The sequence below is a fragment of the Phacochoerus africanus genome, chromosome 11 (genome assembly GCF_016906955.1).
Source record: "Phacochoerus africanus isolate WHEZ1 chromosome 11, ROS_Pafr_v1, whole genome shotgun sequence".
Taxonomy (NCBI): Eukaryota; Metazoa; Chordata; class Mammalia; order Artiodactyla; family Suidae; genus Phacochoerus; species Phacochoerus africanus.
The window spans coordinates 112,928,512-112,944,910 of NC_062554.1; the positions used below are offsets into that span (position 1 = coordinate 112,928,512).

The 16,399-nt window shown below is 36.4% G+C and overlaps 1 protein-coding gene across 1 annotated transcript in view; it reads right to left on the reverse strand.

The window, feature by feature from the left end:
• Window positions 1–16,399, reverse strand: part of LOC125111096 (alpha-1,3-mannosyl-glycoprotein 4-beta-N-acetylglucosaminyltransferase C-like) — a 65,671-nt gene that overhangs the window by 4,893 nt on the left and 44,379 nt on the right. Inside the window, exon 3 of the mRNA XM_047752917.1 lies at window positions 15,291–15,375. The gene's annotated coding sequence lies outside the window, so the exon portion shown is untranslated. The remainder of the gene's footprint in view (window positions 1–15,290; window positions 15,376–16,399) is intronic.

Genomic DNA, 16,399 nt, shown 5'->3' on the forward strand with positions numbered 1-16,399 from the left:
CACTCACTTTTTTCCACAGGAGGAGCTCCAATCAACACACAATAATTCACATTTTTTAGCGGTCCTGAGTTTTTCTGCATTTCTTTGAAGTTTTCCAGGTGATTTGTTCTACTAGGGTTGATCTGCATTCGAGCTCTCTGCCAAGCTACCATTTTCTTTTCCTCCTGAGGAAAGGGTAAATTTCAGGTATAATGACTGGATTACCCTTTGTATAACATAATGAACTAATACCCAGGATACAAGACAGATTACTCAGGGCTCATTTCAGTTTCTTCCTTATCTTCTCAAAAAGTTCTATACTACAGGTTCTTGTATACATTATAGTCCTAGAGTGAAGGGAGTTGAGATATCTCTAGCTCTCCTGGATTATATGTAGGGAATTAAATGATGTCAGTTTATGCTATTCTTGACCCACAATAATGCCTGTAACTACAGTGTGATATGGGTCACTTAATCCCATCAAAGGTAAAACATACATTAGGTGTGAGACCTGCAGGAGACAAGGTAATATGACCCCATTTCCCCAAACTAAACTTTCCCATTGGTGGCACTGTTCACCCTTCCAAATTCATTCACTACTCTCCCTATTCTTCTTTGCCTTTGCTGATTTCTGGTGGGAATTTCTGAACTTTTTAGAATTTTTCTTGGCTTGGAGAAATGACTTAACTTTTCTTAGGTTCATGATCCTAATGCACAAAATCAGGAGGAAATGTGTAACTTTGGAACAAATGGAAATTTTCTAAAATGGGGAACTTACTAAACAAGGAGAGTATTTCCTAGCTCCACAATTGCTATTTTTAGAAAGGGCCAGGGAAGGATCAAGATGGCAGAGGAGCAAGACGTCCCACTCACCATCTCCCAAAAATACATTAAAAAAAAAAAAAAACACAATTACATGTAGAAAAATTCATACAGAACATCTACGGAATGCTCACAGAAGAACTTAAACCTCCAAAAAGGGCAAGAAACCCTCCACATAACTGGGTAGAACAAAGGAGAAAAAAGAGAGAGAGAGAAGGAATGAGGACTGGACTAGAATTTCTGAGAGGCAGCTGTGAAAGAAAAAAGGAACCCACACCCTGGAAAGTCACCTAACCAACAGGGAGATTAATGGAGACAGAGGGACCTCAAAGTCACCAAGAAAAACATAGCAGCTGGACTGAGGAGGGCAAAGCAAAGTGAGAGCCACACAGATTATCTGCACCACTGCCCCAGACCGCACAGCATGAGATGCTCAGGTGGGGGCTGGGGACTGAGACTCAGGCTCCAGAGGTCAGTTCCAGGGGGAGGACTAGGGTTAGCTGTGTTGAGACAGCCTGGGGGGCTAGGGAGCAGTGTGCCATGGGCTGGGAGTGGAATGCCACAGCCAATAGAACCCAGGAGGAGGTCTGGGCCTGCAGGAAAAGCAAGAAGCCATTGTTGGAGAGGGTGAGAGGAGGAGGGGTGGACTACCATAGGAATGTTTTTCCCTGTGCACACACAGACTCTCAGAGGGCAGGGAGCCTCTGGAACAGGCTACAGGTGGCAAGAGGCCACTTCCTGAGGCTAGAGGAGACTGGGCACCCCTTGTGTGGGCTAAGGGGAGAGGGGTCTAAGCATGACACAGCACTTCTTGTGTGATCTAAAGGCAATGAGAACAAACCACAGCAGTCATCTCAGATACCAGAGGGGGGCATGGCCCACAACAACTAGGGGTCTAGGAACAGGCTCCACCTGTGACCCCAGTTACCTCAGAGGTCAGCAAAAAAAAGGGCACTGCAACCAAGCACCATCCATTATTGCTCTCACTCCCCTGGGAATACACCATCCCTGCTACTGCCACTGTCAAATGCTTGGGGCATCACCCACACATGCCTATCAATGTCACTTCCGAGGATACTGCAACTAGAAGCAGCCTGTGCAGCACTTCCTGTGTGGACTAAACAGGACAGGGTATGTCATGAGTGGTCTACAGGTGGCAGGGACAAACCAGTGCAGTTACCTCTGATTCCAGAGGTGGACATAGCCTACCACCACTAGGGGTCCATGAACATACACCACTTGCAGCCCCAATCACCTCATAAGGCACCACAGATGAGAGCATTGTGACCAAACACCATCCACTGTTGCTCTCTCGCCCCTGGGAACTGACACACCCTGCTGCTGCCACTGGCAAATGCTCTGGGCACAGCCTAAAGCTACTTGACGCTCATTACCACTTCCCAGGGCCCTACAACTAGGAGTATCCTGAACCAACTTCCTGCAGGTCCTTGCTATCGTCATGAGACCAGGAACCAGGCAGTGACTACTAGTCCTGTCCATTGCCTCCTTCTCCCTGGAAACAAACTCAGGGGGGAATAACAGCCTGCTCACACCAAAGATAGAGACAGCAAACATCCAAACTCCCACATCAAAAATACATAGTAATCCCCAAAATACAAAAGGGTGCTCTTATATTGAAATAGCCCTCCAAAACTACAGTAGTTGGTTTCCCTAAATTCACACAAAAAGAAAAACATAGGTGAAATGAAGAAGTTCAGGACACATTCCAAGTTACAAGAAGAGGAAAATTCACCTGAAGCAGAAAACAATGAAACAGACCTCTTCAGTCTTATTGACACTGAGTTCAAAGGGAGATAGTGAAAATACTAAAGGAATTAAGGGTAAATATTAAGGAATTAAGAGCATATATAAACAGTAATGCAGATCCTTTAGAAAGGAACTAGAAAATATAAGGAGGAACCAAGAAAAATTAGAAAATTCATTTGCAGAGACACAAACTGAATTAAAGCCACTAAAGAGCAAAATGAATAATGCAGAGGAATGAATTAGTGACTTGGATGATAGAATAATGGAAATCACCCAATCAGGACAGCACATAGAAAACCAAATTAAAAAAACATTAAAGCAATACCAGAGAACTATGGGATAATATAAAGCAGGCCAATCTATGAATAATATGAATTCCAGAAGGAGAAGAAAAAGTAAAGGGGATTGAAAATATATTTGAAGAAATTATATCTGAACCCTTCCCAAATCTAACGGAAACAGATACCAAGGTATAGGAAACACAGAGGGCCCCAAAAAAGTTGAAACCAAACAGGCCCACATTGAGACATATTATAATAAAAAATGGCAAATGTTAAAGATAAAGAGAGGATTCTAAAGGCATCAAGAGAAACACAAAGTGTTAATTATAAGGGAACCTCCATAAGGCTATCAGCTGATTTATCTACAGAAACATTACAGGCTGGAAGAGAGTGACAAGATATATTCAAAGTTGTAGAAGGGGAAAATATGTAGTTCCCACTGTGGTTCAGCAGAAAAGAATTCAACTAGTAACCATGAGGTTGTGGATTCAATACCTGGCTTCACTCAGTGGGCTAAGGATCTGGGGTTGCTGTGAGCTGTGGGGTAGGTCACAGGCATGGCTCAGAACCTGCATTGCTGTGTCTGTGGCATAGGGGAGCAGCTGTAACCCTGATTCAACCCCTAGACTTGGAACCTCCATATGCTGTGGGTACAGCCCCACAAAAAGCATAAATAAATAAATAAATAAATAAATAAATAAATAAATAAATGGAAAAAATGAAGCCTAGAATACTCTGCCCAGCAAGAATATCATTTAAAATAGAAGGAGAAATGATCATTTAAAATAGAAGGAGAAATAAAGAATTTCTCCAACAAACAAAAGTTAAAAGAATACAGCAATAATAAACCCATTCTAAAGAAAATAATGAAATGGCTTCTCTAAATGAAAAACAAGTCAGAAGAAATAGGATAGAGGAAATCACAATTGGAAAGCAATCACTTAAATAAGCCAGTATACAGATCTAATTAATGGTGGGGAGAACCGACTGTAAAAGTGATGATAACCACAAGGAACAGCAAAAGGACAAACATGAAGATGTTAAACAAGGACTTCAAATAATATAATAGAGGAAGGAAAGTTAGAAAATCTAGACTCTTTTTTTTTAAATAATGTGTTTGAGTCTTTACAACTGTCAGGCTAAAGGAAGCAGATATAGGAAGTGGTTAACATACTTGACAAACAGGACAACCACAAATCAAAACCAAATGTTACATTCACAAAAACTAAAAAGAGAATTACTCAAGCATAATAAAAGGAAAAAAAAGAGAAAGGAACAAAGTAGAAACAGAATCAACTGGAAAGGTTTAAAATGGCAATAAATACATATTTATCAATAATTACCTTAAATGTCAATGGACTGAATGTTCCAATCAAAAGACACAGAGTGGCAGATTGGATAAAAAAGCAAAAACCTACAATATGCTGCAAAGGGACTCACTTTAGGACAAAACACACACATAGATTGAAAGTGAGGATATGGGAAAAGATATTTCATGCCAAATGCACAAGACAGGAAAGCAGGAGTTGCAATACTCATATCAGATAAAATAGACATTAAAATGAAGGCCATAAAGAAAGACAGGAACCTCCATATGCCATGGGTGCAGCCCTAGAAAAGACAAAAAGACAAGAAAAAAAAAGAAAGAAAGACAAAGAAGGACACTATTTAATGATAAAAGGATCCATTCAAAAAGAGGATATTACAATTGTCAATATATATGCCCATAGTGCAGGAGCACTCAGATACATACAACAAATACTAAGAGACATCAAAGGAGAAATTGATGAGAATTAAATCATAGTGGGAGACTTTAACACCTATTCACATCAATAGAAAAATCTTCTAGACAGAATATCAATAAAACAGACATCCTAAATGACACAGGAAAAAAGTTAGACATAATTGACATTTTCAGGACATCAGATCTGAAAAAATAAGAATATATATTCTTGTAAAGTGCATATGGAACATTCTCAAGGATTGATCACATACTGGGGCACAAAACTAACCTCAAGAAATTTAAGAGTATAGAAATCATTTTAAGTATCTTCTCTGACCACAATGGCATGAAATTAGACATCAACCACAGGAAAAGAAATGAGAAAAAACTGATTAAATGATGACTAAAAAACATGCTACTAAAAAACCAGTGGGTCAATGAGGACACCAAAAAGGAAATTAAAAAATACCTCGAGACAATGATAATGAAAACGATTCAAAAATCTATGGAATGTCACAAAAGCAGTGTATAGAGGGAAAATTATAGTGATACAGGCCTTCCTCAAAAAAGAAAAATCTCAAATCAACAACTTAACCTACCACCTAAATGAATTAGGAAAAGAAGCAAAAAAAAAACCTTAAGTCGGCAGAAGGAAGGAAATCATAAAGATCAGAGAGGAAAGCAATAAAATAGCGATTGAAAAAACAATGGAAAAAAATCAATAAAACCAAGAGCTGGTTCTTTGAAAAGGTAAGCAAAATGGACAAACCTCTGGCCAGACTCACCAAGAAGAGGAGAGAAAAAAACAAACAAAATAAGAAACAAAAAAGGAGAAATCTCAACAGATACTGCAGAAATAAAAAAAAATAAGAGAATACTATGAACAATTATATACCAATTTGACATAAATTAAACATTTATATGTTTATATGACATATAAATTAAATTTGACAGTTTGGAAGAAATGGACAACTTTCTAGAGGCTTAGAGCCCACCAAAACTGAATCAAGAAGAAATAGATCAACTGAACAAACTGATCACTAGAAATAAAACTGAATATGTCATAAAAACACTCCTGACAAATAAAAGTCCACAGATGGCTTCACAGGCAAACTCTACCAAACATAAAAAGAGGAACTTATATACATCTTCTTAAACATTTCTAAAATGTTGAAGAAGGAACACTCTCAAAGATATTCTATGAAGCCACATCACCCTAATACCAAAACCAGACAAAGGCACTACCAAAAAAGAAAATTATAGGCCAATATTTCTGATGAATATAGACACAAAAATTCCCAACAAAATTTTAGCCAAACAAATCGAACAACATATAAAAAAGATCATACACCACAACCAAGTGGGATTCATCCCAAGTTCACAAGGATGGTTCAACATATGCAAATCAATCAACATCATACACCACATTAAGAAAAGTCAAAAACTACATGATCATCTCAATAGGTGCAGAAAAAGCATTTGAGAAAATCCAACATCCATTCATGATCAAAACTCTTACCAAAGTGGGTATAGAGGGAACATGCCGTAACATAATAAAAGCCATTTATGACAAACCCAGAGCAAATATAATACTCAATGGAGAAAAGTTGAAAGCCTTCCCATTAAAATCTGAAACAAGACAAGGATACCCACTCTTACCACTGCTATTCAACAGAGTACTGGAAATCCTAGCCACAGCAATCAGACAAACAAAAGAAATAAAAAGCATCCAAATAGGAAGAGAAGAGGTAAAACTGTCACTGTATGCAGATGACATGATACTATATACAGAAAACCCTAAAGACTCCACACAAAAACTACTCGAACTGATGAATGAATTCAGTGAAGTAGCAGGATATAAGGTTAACATTCAGAAATTGGTTACATTTCTGTATACTAAAAATGAAATATTAGAAAAGGAATACAAAATATAATATCTTTTAAAATCACACCTAAAACATTAATTACCTAGAATAAAACTGTCCAAGGAGGTGAAAGATTAATATGCTGAGAACTATAAAATATTAATCAAGGAATTTAAAGAGGATTCAAAGAAATGGAAAAAAATCCCATGTTCCTAAACTGGAAGAATTAATATAGTTGAAAAGCAGTCTACAGATTCAATGCAATCCCTATCAAAATATCCATGACCTTTTTCACAAAACTGGAACAAAAAATCCAAAAATTTATATGGAACTACAAAGACCCATAATTGCCAAAGCAATCCTGAGGAACAAAAACCAAGCAGAAGGCATAATTCTCCCAGACTTCAGACAATACTACAAAGCTAGAGTAAGCAAAACAGTATGGTACTGGTACCAAAACAGACGTACAGACCAATTGAACAGAATAGAGAACACAGAAATAAACCCAGATATCTATGGTCAATTAATCTTTGACAAAGGAGGCAAAAATATGAAATGGGAGAAAGTCTTTTCAGCATGTGGTGCTGGGAAAATGGGACAGCAGCATGCAAATTAATGAAACTAGAATATACCCTCACACCATGCACCAAAATAAATTCAAAATGATTTAAAGACTTAAATGTAGAACAAGACACCATCAAACTCCTGGAAGAGAACACAGGCAAAACATTCTCTGACATCAACCTTACAAATGTCTTCTCAGGTCAGTGTCCCAAAGCAACAGAAATAAGAGAAAAATAAACCAATGGAACCTAATCAAACTGACAAACTTTTGCACAGCAAAAACCAAAAAGAAAACAAAAAGACAACCTACAGAATGGGAAAAAATAGTTTCAAATGATGCAATTGACAAGAGCTTAATCTCTAAAATATACAAGAAACTTACACAACTCAACAGCAAAAAAGCCAACAATCCAATTGAAAAATGGGCAAAAGACCTGAAGAGATATTTCTCCAAAGAAGATATACAGATGACCAACAGGCACATGAAAAAAGGCTCAACATCACTAATGATTAAAGAAATACAAATAAAAACTACTATGAGTTACCACTTTACACCTGTCAGAATGGCCATTATTAACAAGTCAACAAATAACAAATGCTAGAGAGGCTGTGGAGAAAAGTGAATCCTACTACACTGTTGGTGGGAATGTAAATTTGTACAACCACTATGGAAAAGAGTATGGAGGGAACTCAGAAAACTAAATATAGAATTACCATATGACCCAGCAATCCCACTCTTGGGCATATATCTGGACAAAACTTTCATTGATAAAAATATACATACACCTGTATGTTCATTGAAGCACTGTTCACAATAGTCAAGATATGGAAAAAACCTAAATGTCCATCATCAGATGAATGGATTCAGAATATGTGGTATATTTACACAATGGAATACTACTCAGCCATAAAAAAGAAAAGAATGCCATTTGCAGCCACATGGAACTAGAGACTCTCATACTAAGTGAAGTAATTCAGAAAGAGAAAGGCAAATGCCATTTGATATCACTTATATCTGGAATCTAATATATGGCACAAATAAACATTTCCATAGAAAAGAAATTCATGGACTTGGAAAAGAGACTTGTGATTGCCAAGATGGGGGGGGAGTGTGATGGACTGGGATTGTAGGGTGAATAGTTGCAAGCTATTACATTTGGAGTGAATAAGCAATGAGATCTTGCTGTATAGCATAAGGAACTATATCTAGTCACTTACGATGGAACATGATGGAGGATAATCCGAGAAAAAGAATGTGTGTATATGTGTGTGTGTGTGTGTGTGTGTGTTTAACTGGATCATTTTGCTGTAGAGTAGAAATTGATGGAACACCATAAACCAACAAAAAGAAAAATCACCAAAAATTTTTACAAAATTAAAAAAATAAAAAAGGGCCAACTTTCCTGAAGCTTTCAATAGCTTTACTTCTAATTAACACTGAATTCTTTCAGAGTGCTATATCCCTTATTGTCTCCACCAAAATGATGAGTTGAGTACTTAAGCTTTATTTTCTTTCTCCTTTGAGTAAATACAATTTAAGTGATAATTTTACACAAATAGACAATGTCTCCTTTTTCTTCTTGTCAACCCAGAAATTTTAATTTTGCCCCTCCTATAGTTTCTGATACTCACCAAAGACAAGAAACTTGTAGTATCAAAGGGATTTTCTTTAATAAAAAAGAAGATTGGGAACACCATTGCTAATGCAATAATGATGTGTATCCATAGGAAATGTTTCATGGTGCCAAAATTTGGAGTTTGTAGAGCTGTTTCTCAATCTGTGAACCTTGGAGGTATACTCACATATCTGCAATTTATACACCATTGAGAAAATTTTTCATTTGATAGTAATATTTGTTCATGAATCAATAAAATACAGCTTACTTGTATAATGTGCATTCTTTTAAAGATGATTTTTAGAGCATTTATAGTTTCACAGCAAAATTTTTTGAAGGTTACAGGGATTTTCCATATATCCCCTGCCCCTACATATGCCTTATAAATATCACTCCCCAGAGTGGTACATTTGTTACAATTGATTAAGCTACACTGGCACATAATTATCACCCAAAGTCCATAGTTTACATTAGGGTTCACTCTTGGTGTTATACCTTCTATGGTTTGGGCAAATGTATAAATTGCATCTATCATTATAATACAATACAGAGTATTTTCACTGCCCTAGAAATCCTCCCTGCTCTGCCAATTCATCCCTCCACCCACTGACCAATCCCTAGCAAGCACTGCTGTTTTAACTGTATCCATAGTTTTGCCTTTTCCAGCATGGTAGAACCATACATTATATAGCATTTTCATATCGGCTTCTTTCATTTAGCAATATGCAATATACACACCTTAAATGGGTACCTCAATGTCTTTCCATGACTTGATAGTTTGTTTCCTTTTAGCATTGAATAGTATGCTATTATCTCGATTACAACAGGCTATCCATTCACCTACTGAAGGACATCTTGGTTGCTTTCAAGTTTTTGCAATTATGAATAAAGCTGCTACAAATATCTGTGTGCAGGTTTTTGTGTGCACATGTTTTCAGCTTCTTTGGATACCAAGGATTGCAATTCCTGGGTAATATGGTAGGAGTACATTTTATTTTGTAAGAAATATTCAAAATGTCTTCCAAAGTAGCTGTACAATTTTGCATTCCCATCAGCAAAGTATGAGAATTTCTGTTGTGTTCCACATCCTTGTCAGCATTTGGTGCTGTCAGAGTTCTGCAGTTTGGCCATCCTAATAGATACATAGTGTTACCTCTCATTGTTGTCTTATTTTGCATTTCCTTGATGACATATGATATGGAGTTTCTCTTCATATGCTTATTTGCCACCTGTGTATCTTCTGTTGAGGCTCTTCTTTTGTTCATTTTATTTTATTTTATTTTATTTTGGCTTTTTGATCATTTTAAATTAAGAGTTCTTTGTCTTTTTTTTATTTGAATACATTCCACAATTTATTGATTCTCCTTCAAGCACAAAAAGGTATTTTTAATGTTATTCACATTTTTTAACTAAACATTCTGGTTTGAGTTACTTATAGATTAACATACAGTTGTAAAAAATAAAGAGATCTTATGTTTCCTTAAACCAGTTTTGACCAATGGTAACATCTTGAAAAACCATGACGGTATCACAGCCAGGATATTAAGATTCATTCGGTGAGGGTTCAGAACATCTATCGCCACAAAGATCCCTACGATTTCCTATTTGTAGCCACACCCCCTTCCCTCCTGCTCACAACCTCTTCATAACCTCCATTAACCATTAATCTATTTTCTTTTTGTATAATTCTGTCATTTCAAAAATGTTATATAAATGGAATCATACAGTCTGTAGCCTTCTGTGATTGATTATTTTTTTATTCAGCATAATTCCCTGGAAAGTCATCCAGTTATCATGATTGTAAGTATTTCATTTCTTTATTTCTGAGTAGTATTCCCTGGAATGAAGGTGTCACATTCTTTATTTTTTTTTATTTCTTTATATATATATTTTTTTCTACCTCACAGCATGGTGACACAATTACACATACATGTATACATTCTTTTTTCTCACATTACCTGTTCCATCATAATTGACTAGACAGAGTTCCCAGTGCTACACAGCAGGATCTCATTGCTAATCCATCCTGAAGGCAACATTCTGCATCTATCTTCCCCAAGCTCCCAGTCCCTCCCACTCCCTCTCCTTCCACCTTGGTAACCACAAGTCTGTTCTCCGAGTCCATGAGTTTCTTTTCTGTGGAAAGGTTCCTTTGTGCCATATATTAGATTCTAGATATAAGTGATATCATCTGGTATTTGTCTTTCTCTTTCTTTTCTTTTTTTTTTTTTTTGTCTTTTTGCTATTTCTTGGGCCGCTCCTGCGGCATATGGAGGCTCCCAAGCTGGGGGTCGAATCGGAGCTGTAGCCACCGGCCTACGCCAGACCCACAGCAACGAGGGATCCAAGCCACGTCTGCAACCTACACCACGGCTCACGGCAACGCCGGACCCTTAACCCACTGAGCAAGGGCAGGGGCTGAACCCGCAACCTCATGGTTTCTAGTCGGATTCATTAACCACTGCGCCACGACGGGAACTCCTGTCTTTCTCTTTCTAACTTACTTCACTCAGGATGAGAGTCTCTAGTTCCATCCATGTTGCTGCAAATGACATTCTTTTGTTCTTTTTTATGGCTGAGTAGTATTCCATTGTGTATACATGCCACATCTTCCTGATTCAATCATCTATTAGTGGATATTTGGGTTGATTCCATGTCTTGGCTATTGCGAATAGTGCTACAATGAACATGTGGGTGCACGTATCTTTTTTAAGTAGAGTTTTGTCCTGATATATGCCCAAGAGTGGGATTACTGGGTCATATGCATAGATTTCTAAGGTACCTCCATATTGTTCTCCATAGTGACTGTACCAGCTTACATTCCCACCAACAGTGCAAGAGGGTTCCCTTTTCTCTACACCCCCTCCAGCACTTGTTATTTGTAGACTTATGAATGATGGCCATTCTGACTGGTGTGAGGTGGTATCTCATGGTAGTTTTGATTTGCATTTCTCTAATAATCAGGGATGTTGAGCATTGTTTCAAGTGCTTGTTGGTCATTTGTATATCTTCCTTGGAGAAATGTCTATTCAGGTTCTTTTCCCATCTTTCAATTGTGTTGTTGGCTTTTTTGCTGTTGAGTTGTGTAAGTTTCTTGTATATTTTAGAGATTAGGCCCTTGTCAGTTGCATCATTTGAAACTATACAGGAGTGTTGAAGTCTCCAATTATAACAATAGATTATTTATCCTTGCAGTTTTCAGTTTTTGCCTCATTTTGTTTGACACTCTGTTTTTAGGTTCATATACATTAAGGATTGTTAATGTCCCACTTTCATTTTCAATTTTAGTAATTTGAGTCTTCTCTTCTTCTTTGTCAACCCGGCTAAAGTTTTGTCAATTTTATCGAAGAATCAACTTTCAGTTTTATTGATTTTCTCTTTTTTTTTTCTAGTTTCTATTTCTTTTATCTTTGCTCTAGTCTTTACTATTTCCTTCATTCTGATATTTTTAGGTTTACCTGTTCTGCTTTTTCTAGTTCTTTAGGTTGCTAATTTGAGGGTTTTTTATTTTGCTTTTTTTTTAGTATAAGCATTTATAGCTATAAATTGTTTCCTCAACATCCCTTTCACTGTGTCCCATAAGTGTTGGTATTGGTATGCTGTATTATAATATTCAGTATGCATTTTGTTTTATTCCTTTTGGACTGGACCTGTAGGGGAAGTTCCTGAGCCAGAGATCAATAGGAGTCACAGCTGCAATCTACCATGGCTTCAGCAATGCCCAATCCTTAACTCACTCTGCCAGGCTGGGGATTGAGCCCACACCACCACAGAGAAAATGCCAGATTCTTAACCCGCTGTGCCAAAGTGGAACTCCATTTTTGTTAAGCATTTTCTAATTTCCCTTTTGATTTCTTCTTTGATCCATTGATTGTTTGAAAATATGTTGTTTAATTTCCACAATTTTGTTTTCCTTTTGTTACTGATTTCTAACTTTATCCCAATTTGGTCAAAGAAGATAGTTAGTATGAAATCTATCTCTTTTTTTTTTTGCTTTTTTTTTAGGGCTACACCCATGGCATATGGATGTTCCCAGGCTAGGGGTCGAATTGGAGCTGTAGCCACTGGCCTATGTCACAGCCACAGTAATGCAGGATCTGAGCCATGTCTGCGACCTACACCACAGCTCATGGCAACACCAGATCTTTAACCCACTGAGTGAGGCCAGGGATCGAACCCACAACCTCATGGTTCCTAGTTGGATTCATTAACTACTGAGCCATGATGGGAACTCCCTGAAATCCATCTTTCTAATTGTACTGATATTTAACTTGTAACCTGACATGTGGTCTGTATTGCAAAATATCCCATGTACACTTGAGAAGAGTGTGTATTCTACTGTTGTTGGGTAAGGTGCTCTACAAGTGTCTGTTGTACCTAGTTGGTTTCTTGTGTGGCTTAAATCCTTTGGTTCCTTACGTATTTTCTGCCTGGTTGGGTAATGCCTACACATTATTTTGAATGGGATACAGAAGTCTTCAACTATTGAAGAACTCTCTATTCCACCCTTCAATTCTGTCAGGTTTGGCTTCATATGCTTTGATGATCTTTATTATGTGCATAAATGTTTATAACTGTTGAATCGTCCTGCTGTATGGAACACAGTAATACATAATGTCCTTATTTGTTTCTTATAAGCTTTTTTGATTTACTCTATTTTGTCTATTATTAGTATAGCTACCCCTATTCTCCTTTGTTTACCATTTGCATGGAATATGTTTTTCTATCCTTTCACTTGCAGCTTGTTTGTATCTTTGACTATATGTCTTGTAGACAGTATATAGTTACATCTGTCTTTTGATTGGAGATTTCAGTCTATTTACATTTAAAGTAATTACTCATAAGGAGAGACATATTTCTTTTTCATTATATATTCAAGTTTATAGCGTTTTGTCTCTCATTTCCTGTATTACTGTCCACTTTTGTGTTTAGTTGATTTTTTAATAATGAAAACTTTTAATTATCTTTTTTATTTCCTTTTGTATCTATCCTATAGCTATTTTCTTTGTGGTTACTATGGGAATTACATTTAACATTCCTAAAATTATAACATTTAATTTGAATTGATACAGACTGAATTTTAATAACATACAAAACTCTACTCTTTTATAGCTCCATTACCATCCCTTTCAGCTGCTGTCAAAAAATTACACCTTTATACACTGTGTGCCCCAAACATAAAAAAATAATTATTTTAATTGCATAGTTTCTTAAATTATGTAGAAAATAATATTTTGAGTTACAAAATAATGTTAAAAGCAATACTATCTTTTTACACTAATTATATTTTCTTTAAATATATGTCTCAAGTCATGTAAGAAAAAAATGTGGTTATAAATAATTGTTACAATAATATTAGCTTTTATAACTGCCTATATATTTACCTTTATTGATACCCTTACTTTTTCAATGCTTCAAGTTACTGCCTAGAGTCCTTTCATTTCACTTTGCAGGACTCCCTTGAGCATCACTTGCAGGAAAGGTCTAGTGGTCACATACTCCTTCAGCTATATCATTTAGTGTCTTAATTTCCCTCTCATTGTTGAATGACAGTTTTGTTGAATAATAGACTCTTGGATGAGTTTTTTTCTTTTAGTACTTTGAATATATCAGCACACTATCTTGCTGTCTCCAAAGTTTCCAATGAGAAGTCTATTGCTAATCCTATTGAGGATCACTTTACACAGTGATTCACTCTTCTCTTGCTGCTTTCCTTCTTTGTTTCTGGCTTTTGAAAGTTTGATTATAATGTGTCTCAGTTGTGGGTCTGAGTTCCTCTTACATGGAGTTTGTTGAGCTTCTTGGATGTTTATATTCTTCAAATTTTGGAAGAATTGAGTCATTATTCTTCAGATATAATTTTGAATTTTTATTATTATTAAAGTATAGTTTATTTACAATGTTTCATCAAGTTCTGTTGTACAACAAAGTGACCCAATCACATGCATTTCCCTGTGCTATACAGTAGGATCCCATTGCCAATCCACTCCTTTTCTCTCCTTTTCCATATGGAGTTCTCACAATGTTTATGTTGATTCACTCACTGGTTAAGCTGGGACATCCATTTCCTTCTGCTCTCAGACATTGGCACTCCTTTTTCTCAGGCCTTTGGACTCAGATTTCCCTGGCTCTCAGGTTTTCACATGGACTAGAGCTACACCAGCTGCTTTCCTGACCCTCTTGCTTGTCAACAGGAAATCATGGGACTTAGCTTTGCTAATTATGTGAGCCAATCCCTCACAATAAAATCTATTTCTATATATCTATATACATCCATATCTATGTCTCTCTATATATCTATATATACATATCTATATAGAGATGTATAAAGAGATATATCCTATTGGTTTTGTTTATCTGAAGAACCCTAACACAGGTACTTATTAATCTAAGGCAGATTACAAACAGTATCAAGTGAGAGATCTAAGAGATAATCTTTCTTTTTGAAATAAGCCTTCTATTTCCCCAGGGTTTTTGAGGAGGCAATAAGGAAATTTATATATATATGTAAACAAATATTACATATATTTATTTAAGTTTATATATATTTATAACTATACATAACCATAAAACTATATGTAAATATATAAAACTATATTTATATGTAGTTATACATATAACATATATATTATAGAAAGAAAGAGTTTTGATCACAATACATGAAAATCCTTACCTTGACTGGAGCTGTAGTTCCATCTGAAATTTTTTCTACATGCACAAGAACTCAGTTAATACTTCTTGAGGGTGCAGCACTTTCCCTGAAGTCAAGAAGAAAGCATAATATTTAGGGGGTTGAGATGTGGTAAGAATATGCATCCTCTGAGGATGACACCTTCCCTGACAACCATTGTTCTTCTTGAATGGGACCTGTTTACCACTCCAGCCTCATGCCAAGCAACAGCTCCTTGGTGAGGGTCCCCAGGGAAACGATGAGGAAGTTATGATATCGGCTTCTTGAGATTCTGACCTAGATTCAAGACTTTGGGCTCTAAGTGGGCCACATGTTTTCCAAATAAAAAGTTTTTTTTCCAAATTATAAATATGATATATGTCCAGTGTAAAACACTGAATTGATTACCAAGAAAAAAAAAGAGGAAAAATTACTCAAAATTCTAATAGTCAGGGATAACCTTTGGTTAACACCTGGCAAACATCTTGGACCAAAATGAGAAGAGTAGATTGGAATGTGGCTTTATGGTAACAGACATCGAATAACTCAAAAGCTCCCCCCAAAAGTCATTTGGGCAACACAACTTACTAAGCTGTGAATGTTAAGTACTGATGAGCCCCAAAGAAAATTATTGGATTTAAAACTCCCCAGAAAATTGATATACACATATTATGTGATCCCTATTTAAATTCTAAAAGAAAACAATTCTTTTTCTCCTATTTTACTCACAACACTTCACTTCTGCCATATCAGATGTGTGTTTTTCCACATCAGGCAGTTTAACCCAATTCTGACACTGTCTACAGAGGATTTAGTGACAGATCCCACAGTTCATTCCCACAAGACTGATTCTCAGTTCATTTTTTTAAAGTTTTATTGAAGTATAGTTGATTTTACAAGGTTGTGATAATTTTTGTTGTACAACAAAATGATTCAGATATACATATACACACATCTATTCTTTTTCAAATTCTTTTCCCATGTAGATTATCACAGAATATTAGGTAGAGTCCCCTGTGCTATACAACAGGTCCTTGTTGGCCAAACATTGTATATACAACAGTGTGCACATGCCAATCCCAAACCCCTAATCCATCCCTTCTCCTCAACTT